Below are 8564 nucleotides of genomic sequence, written 5' to 3' on the forward strand. Positions count from 1 at the left end.
GTGAGACCTCCAGCTTCGTTTTTTTTCCTCAAGATACTTTTAGCAATTTGGGGCACCCTGCCCTTCCAGAAAATTTACTTATTGGTTTTTCTATTTCTGAAAAGTAAGTTGTTGGGATTTTGATTGGTATTGCGTTGAATCTGTAAATCAATTTAGGTAGAATTGACATCTTAACTATATTTAGTCTTCCAATCCATGAACACGGTATGCCCTTCCATCTATTTAGGTCTCCTGTGACTTCTTTTAACAGTTTCTTGTAGTTTTCTTTGTATAGGTCTTTTGTCTCATTAGTTAAATTTATTCCTAAGTATTTTATTCTTTTAGTTGCAATTGTAAATGGAATTTGTTTTTTGATTTCCCCCTCAGATTGTTCATTACTAGTGTATAGAAAAACTACAGATTTTGAATGTTGATCTTGTACCCTGCTTTTTTGCTGTACTCATTTATTAGCTCTAGTAGTTTTGCTGTGGATTTTTCAGGGTTTTCGACATATAGTATCATATCATCTGCAAACAGTGGTAGTTTTACTTCTTCCTTTCCAATTTTGATGCCTTGTATTTCTTTTTCTTGTCTAATTGCTCTGGCTAGAACTTCCAACACAGTTTTGAATAACAGTGGTGATCGTAGACATCCTTGTCTTGTTCCTGATCTTAGGGGGAATGTTTTCAGTTTTTCCCCATTGAGGATGATATTAGCTGTGGGTTTTTCATATATTCCCATTATCATTTTAAGGAAATTCCCTTGTATTCCTATCCTTTGAAGTGTTTTCAACAGGAAAGGATGTTGAATCTTGTCAAATGCCTTCTCTGCATCAATTGAGATGATCATGTGATTTTTCCTGCTTTGATTTGTTGATATGGTGTATTACATTAATTGATTTTCTTATGATGAACCATCCTTGCATACCTGGGATGAATCCTACTTGGTCATGATGTATAATTCTTTTAATGTGTTGCTGGATTCAATTTGCTAGAAATTTGTTGAGGATTTTTGCATTTATATTCATTAGAGAGATTGGTCTGTAGTTTTCTTTTTTAGTAATATCTTTGCCTGGTTTTGGTATGAGGGTGATGTTGGCTTCATAGAATGAATTAGGTAGCTTTCCCTCCATTTCAATTTTTTTGAAGAGTTTGAGCAGGGTTGGTACTAATTCTTTCTGGAATGTTTGGCAGAATTCACATGTGAAGCCGTCTGGTCCTGGACTTTTCTTTTTGGGAAGCTTTTAGAATGACTGATTCAATTTCTTTACTTGTGATTGGTTTGTTGAGGTCATGTATTTCTTCTTGAGTCAAAGTTGGTTGTTCATGCCTTTCTAGGAAGTTGTCCATTCATCTACATTGTTGTATTTATTGGCATAAAGTTATTCATAGTATCCTGTTATTACCTCCTTTATTTCTGTGAGGTCAGTGGTTATGTCTCCTCTTCCATTTCTGATCTTATTTATTTGCGTCCTCTCTCTTCTTCTTTTTGTCAATCTTGCTAAGGGCCCATCAATCTTATTGATTTTCTCATAGAACCAACTTCTGGTTTTATTGATTTTCTCAATTGTTTTCATGTTCTCAATTTCATTTATTTCTGCTCTAATCTTTGTTATTTCCTTCCTTTTGCTTGCTTTGGGGTTAGTTTGCTGTTCTTTCTCCAGTTCTTCCAAGTAGACAGTTAATTCCTCATTTTTTGCCCTTTCTTCTTTTTTGATATAGGCATTTAGGGCAATAAATTTCCCTCTTAGCACTGCCTTTGCTGCATCCCATAAGTTTTGATATGTTGTGTTTTCATTTTCATTTGCCTCGAGATATTTACTGATTTCTCTTGTAATTTTGTCCTTGACCCACTGGTTGTTTAAGAGTGTGTTGTTGAGCCTCCACATATTTGTGAATTTTCTGGCACTCCGCCTATTATTGATTTCCAACTTCATTCCTTTATGATCCGAGAAAGTGTTGTGTATGATTTCATTCTTTTTAAATTTGTTGAGACTTGCTTTGTGACCCAGCATATGGTCTATCTTTGAGAATGATCCATGAGCACTTGAGAAAAGGTGTATCCTACTGTTTTGGGGTGTAATGTCCTATAAATGTCTGTTAAGTCTAGCTCATTTATTGTAATATTCAAATTCTCTGTTTCTTTATTGATCCTCTGTCTAGATGTTCTGTCCATTGATGAGAGTGGGGAATTGAAGTCTCCAACTATTATGGTAGATGTGTCTATTTCCCTTTTCAGTGTTTGCAGTGTTTGCCTCATGTATTTTGGGGCATTCTGGTTCGGTACATAAATATTTATGATTATGTCTTCATGTTGAATTGTTCCTTTTATTAGTAGATAATATCCTTCTTTGTCTCTTTTAACTGTTTTACATTTGAAGTCTCATTTGTTGGATATTAGTATAGCTACTCTCGCTCTTTTCTGGTTGTTATTTGCATGAAATAACTTTTTCCAACCTTTCACTTTCCACCTATGTTTATCTTTGGGTCTAAGATATGTTTCCTGTAGACAGCATATAGAAGGATCCTGTTTTTTAATCCATTCTGCCAGTCTATGTCTTTTGATTGGGGAGTTCAATCCATTGACATTTAGTGTTATTACTGTTTGGGTAGTACTTTCCTCTACCATTTTGCCTTTTGTATTTTGTATGTCATATCTACTTTTCCTTCTTTTTACACTCTTCTGCACACCTCTCTCCTCTGTCTTTTCATATCTGTCTCTAGTGCTCCCTTTAGTATTTCTTGCAGAGCTGGTCTCTTGGTCACAAATTCTCTCAGTGATTTTTTGTCTGAAAATGTTTTAATTTCCCCCTCATTTTTGAAGGACAATTTTGCTGGGTATAGGATTCTTGGTTGGCAGTTTTTCTCTTTTAGTGATTTAAATATATCATCCCACTGTCTTCTCGCCTCCATGGTTCCTGCTGAGAAATCTACACATAGTCTTATTGGGTTTCCCTTGTATGTGATGGATTACTTTTCTCTTTCTGCTTTCAAGATCCTCTCTTTCTCTTTGACCTCTGACATTCTGACTAGTAAGTGTCTCGGAGAACGTCTATTTGGATCCATTCTCTTTGGGGTACGCTGCACTTCTTGGATCTGTAATTTTAGATCTTTCATTAGAGTTGGGAAATATTCAGTGATAATTTCTTCCATTAGTTTTTCTCCTTTTTTTCCCTTCTCTTCTCCTTCCGGGACCCCCACAACACCTATATTTGTGCACTTCATATTATTATTCAGTTCCCTGAGTCCCTGCTCATATTTTTCCATTTTTTTCCCTATAGTTTCTGTATCTTGTCAGATTTCAGATGTTCCGTCCTCCAGTTCACTAATCCTAACCTTTGTCTCTTGAAATCTACCATTGTAGGTTTCCATTGTTTTTTTCATCTCTTCTACTGTATCTTTCATCCCCATAAGTTCCGTGATTTGTTTTTTCAGACTTTCCATTTCTTCTTTTTGTTCATTCCTTGCCTTCTTCATATACTCCCTCAATTCATTGATTCGGTTTTTGATGAGGTTTTCCATGTCTATTCGTATATTCTGAATTATTTGTTTCAGCTCTTCTATCTCATTTGAACTATTGGTTTGTTCCTTTGACTGGGGCATATCTTCAATTTTCCTGGTGTGATTTATTATTTTTTGCTGGCATCTAGACATTTAATTATCTTAATTAGTTTATTCTGGTGATTGCTTTCACTTCTCTTACCTAGGGTTTTCTTGCTAGGTGAATTTGTTGTCTATCTGTTCTTTGACCTTCAGTTCAGCTTTTTCTGGACTTCTAGCTTAGGTTTTGTTTAACAGAGGATAATTTTTCAGTTCTTATTTTCTTGTTTCTTGCCCTGCTTGTATGGTGCCTTTTCCCTCCCCACCCTTAGGAAGGTCTACGTAGGTATTATAGACTCGAGCCGGGTTTTCTCGGACTGAACTGGCCTCCTATCAGGGGCAAGGAGTCACCTGTATCAGTTTTCCCTGAGGGTGAGACCCAGCAGGTTAAAAGACTTTCCTGTGAAGTCTCTGGGCTCTGTTTTTCTTATCCTGCCCAGTATGTGGCAAGTCTGCCTGCGGGTCACCCCAGCAAAAGATGTTGTGACACTTTTAACTTTGGAAGACTCTTCCTGCTGGGGGTGTGGTGGAGACAGAGGAGAGGTTGTAGGCTGGTTTTAATGGCTTCAAATTGCCAAGCCCTGAGGTCTGAGTTCCTTGATGGAGGGATTCCACCTGAGTTGGGCTTCACCCCTCTCATGGGAAAGGCACAGGTGGGAGACAGCCCTGAAAGCAGCCCATTTATGCCTATGCCTGGGGCAGTTGCAGCCTGAGAAGTCCCACCACTGAATCCAGAGGCTGCCAAGTCTCTGTAGAGACACAGCCACTAAAGCCTCCGTTTCCTCCCCTTTCCTCTTTTTCCGTGAGCCCAATGATCGACCCCTGCCTTGACCAGGTTCAGAGTCTCATTCCTTTCCCTCTGGGAAGCCACCTGTGGGGGAGGGGTGCCGGCCGTCGCGGCTTTGGGAACTCACGGTTCTGGGGAGGCTTGCAGCCAATCCAGCTGGTCCCAACTCGGGTACACTGAGTGTCTGGTCACTGACGTGGCTCTGGGAGCTGTTCGGTACTGTTTCTGGTTATTTAGTAGTTGTTCTGGAGGACGAACTAAAACGCGCACATTGCTAAGCCACCATCTTGACCCCTCCTCCCTAAAGTTAGTTTTTTGAAAAGATCAATAAAATTGACAAACCTTTAGCCAAACTGACAAAGAAAAGAAGAGAAGACACAACTAGAATCAGTATTGAAAGGGGAACATTATTCCTTACAGAAATAAAAAGGATTATAGGCAGGTACTATCAACAACAGTTATTTGCCAACAAACTAAAAAGACTGAATGAAATGGAGAAATTACTTGAAATGTACAAATTACTTAATCTGATGCAAGAAGAAATAGAAGATCTCAACAGATCTTAATAAGAGATTGAATCAGTAATTTAAAACCTCCCAAAATTTCAGGACTGGATTGTTTCTCTGCTGAATTCTATCAAACATTTAAAGAAGATTTAGCAACAATCCTTCTCAAACTCTTCCAAAAAATGGGAGGGATTAATTCCTAACTCATTCTGGAAGGTCAGCATTACCCTGATACCGATTATCAAATAAAAACAGCACAAATAAAGACACCACAAGAAAAGAAAATTACAGACCAATATCCCTTATGAAGGTAGATTCAAAAATCCTCCAAAAAATATTGACAAAACAAATCTAACAGTATAGTTAAAGGATTGTACATCATGACCATGTGGGATTTATTCCAGGATTGCAGGGATGATTCAACATAAGAGTATTTGCCACATTAATATAATGAAGTAAAAAAAATACAACAGATGATCATCTCAATGATCAGAAAGACATTTGACAAATACTGACATACATTTATGACAAAAACACTCAGAAAATGGGGTATAGAAGGGAAACTGCTCAACATATAAACCGTATTTTTGAAAAACCCACAGCAAATATCATACTCGATGGTGAAAGACTGAAAGATTTCCCCTTAAGATTGGGAAGAAGACAAGGATGCCCACTGGCACCACAGACTTAAATATTGCAGTGGAAGTTCTAACCAGAACAATCAGACAAGAGAAATAAGTAAAAGGCATACAAATTGGAAAATAAATCAAATTATTCTTATTCACAGATGGCATATCCTAAATATAGAAAATCCCAAAGAATCCATGAAAAAGCCACTAGAATTAATAAATGAATTCAACAAAATTGCAAGATACAAGATAAACACAGAGAAGTCAGTTGGATTTCTATACAGAAGTAATGAACACTCTGAAAAAAAAATCAATAAAACAATTCCATTTACAATAGAATCTAAAAGAATAAAATGCCTAAGAATAAATTTAACCAAGAAGATGAGGTATTGCTACACTGGAAACTATAAAATATTGCTGAAAGAAATTTGAGATCTAAACAGATGGAAATATAGCGCACCTTCATGGGTTGGAAGACTTGATATTGTTAAGAAGTCCATAGTGCCTAAAGTGAGCTACAGATTCAATGCAATCCCTATCAAAATTCCAGCAGTCTGTTTTGCAGAAATGGAAAAGCTGATCCTCAAGAGGATCATAAAGAATTGCCAGAGACCCCAAAGAGCCAAAACCATCTTGAAAAAGAAGAACAAAGTTGGATGACCCACACTTCCTGATTTCAAAATTTACTACAAAACTAAAGTAATTTAAACAGTGTGGTAGAAGCATAAGGATAGACACATACACCAATGGAATAGAACTGAGTATTGAGAGATAAACCCACACGCCTATGGCCAGTTGATTTTTGACAAGGATGCTGTGCTGGTTTGAATCTGTTAGGTACCCCAGAAAAGACTATGTTTAATCTACCTTGTGGAGATAAACCTATTGTGGGTGGAACATTTTGGTTAGACTATATCAATTGAGATGTGACCTAGCCCATTAATCCTTTACTGGAGTCCTTTGTGAGAGGATAAAAGACAGTAAAAGCCCAGAGATCTTAGAGAGAAAATGCCCTGGGAGAAGCAAGAATGATCCACAGGAGCTGACAGAGCCATTTTGAAACCAGAACCAGAGAAGGGCCAGCAGTTGCCATGTGCCTTCCCATGTGACAGAGAAACCCCAGATGCCAGCAGCCTTTGCTCAGGGAAGGTATCTTCCTCTTGATACCTTAATTTGGACATTTTCATGGCTGTAGAACTGTAAGTTTGTAACCTAATAAATCTCTATTGGTAAAGCCAACCCATTTCTTGTATATTTTATTCCAGCAGCTTTAGCAAACAGAAACAGATGCTAAGTCCATTATAGTCTCTTCAAAAAATGGTCTGGGATTACTGAAATCTACATGCAAAAGAATAAATGTAGAACCCTACATCTCACCATATACCAAAATTAATTTAAAATGGATCAATGACCTAAATATAAGAGCTACTACTATAAAACTCTTAGGAACACAAAGTAGTTGATGGATTTTCAGATGTTATGCCAAAAACATAAGCAATAAAAGAAGAAAATTGATACAATGGACTTCATTAAAGTTAAAAACTTGGTGTATCAAAGGACATAATGAAGAAAGTGAAAAGACAACCCACAAAATGAGTAAAAATATTTGGAAACCATATATCTGATAAGTGTTTAATATCCAGAATATCTAAATAACTCCTATAACTCATCAACAAAAAGATAAACAGCCCAATTTAAAAATGGGTCACGCTCCCCATCTCTGCGTGGGACATGACCCCCAGGGGTGTGGACCTTCCTGGCAACATGGGACAGAAATCCTGGAATGAGCTGAGACTCAGCATCAAGGCACTGAGAAAAACCCTAGAATGAGCTGAGAATTAACATCAAGGGATTGGGAGAACATTCTCGACCAAAAGGGGGAAGAGTGAAATGAGACTAAGTGTCGATGGCTGAGAGATTCCAAACAGAGTGGAGAGGTTATCCTGGAGGTTATTCTTACGCATTAAGTAGATATCACCTTGTTGTTCAAGATGTAGTGGAGAGACTGGAGGGAACTGCCTGAAAATGTAGAGCTGTGTTCCAATAGCCATGTTTCTGGATGATGATTGAACAACGATATAGCTTTCACAATGTGTCTCTGTGAATGTGAAAACCTTGTGTCTGATGCTCCTTTTATCTACCATATCAACAAAAGAGTAGAACATATGGAATAAAAATAAATAATAGGGGGAACAAACGTTAAAATAAATTTAGTTTGAAATGCTAGTGGTAAATGAAAGCGAGGGGTAAGGGGTATCATATGTATAACTTTTTTTCTCTATTATCGTTTTATTTCTTTTTCTGTTGTCTTTTTATTTCTTTTTCTAAATCGATGCAAATGTTCTAAGAAATGACGAATATGCAACAATGTGATGATATTAAGAATTACTGATTATATATGTAGAATGGAATGATATCTTATTGTTTTGTTTGTTGTTAATTTTTTAATTAATAAGAAAATAAAATAATTAAAAAATAAAAATGGGTCAAAGATTTGAACAGACATTTCTGCAAAGATGATATTCAAACAGCCAATAAGTATATGATAAGATGCTGAATATCATTACCATTACAGAAATGCAAATTAAAATTACAGTGAAAGACCACTTCACACACACTAGGATGGCTATCATTTAAAGAAAACTGAAAATATCAAGTTTTGACAAGGATGCAGAGAAATAGGAACACTTGTGCAATTGGTGGGCATATAAAATACTGCAGAGCCACTGTGGAAAAGAGCTTGTTTCTCTGAAAGTTAAACATAGATTATATGCCATGGCAATTCCACTTCCAGGTAGATATCCAAAAGAATTAAAAGCAGGAACTTGGACATATATTTGTATACCAATGTTCACCACAGCATAATTCACAATAGCCAAAAAGGTTGAAGTAACCCAAGTGTCCATCAACAGATGCAGATGAATGGACAAACACAATATGATCTATCCATACAATGGAATATTATTCAGCTATGAAAAGAAATGAAGGACTGGTACATGCTACAACACAGCCAAACCTTGAAGACATCATGTTGAATGAATGTTAGACAAAAAAGGCCAAATAT

Source organism: Tamandua tetradactyla, chromosome 5 (assembly GCF_023851605.1).
Source record: "Tamandua tetradactyla isolate mTamTet1 chromosome 5, mTamTet1.pri, whole genome shotgun sequence".
Taxonomy (NCBI): Eukaryota; Metazoa; Chordata; class Mammalia; order Pilosa; family Myrmecophagidae; genus Tamandua; species Tamandua tetradactyla.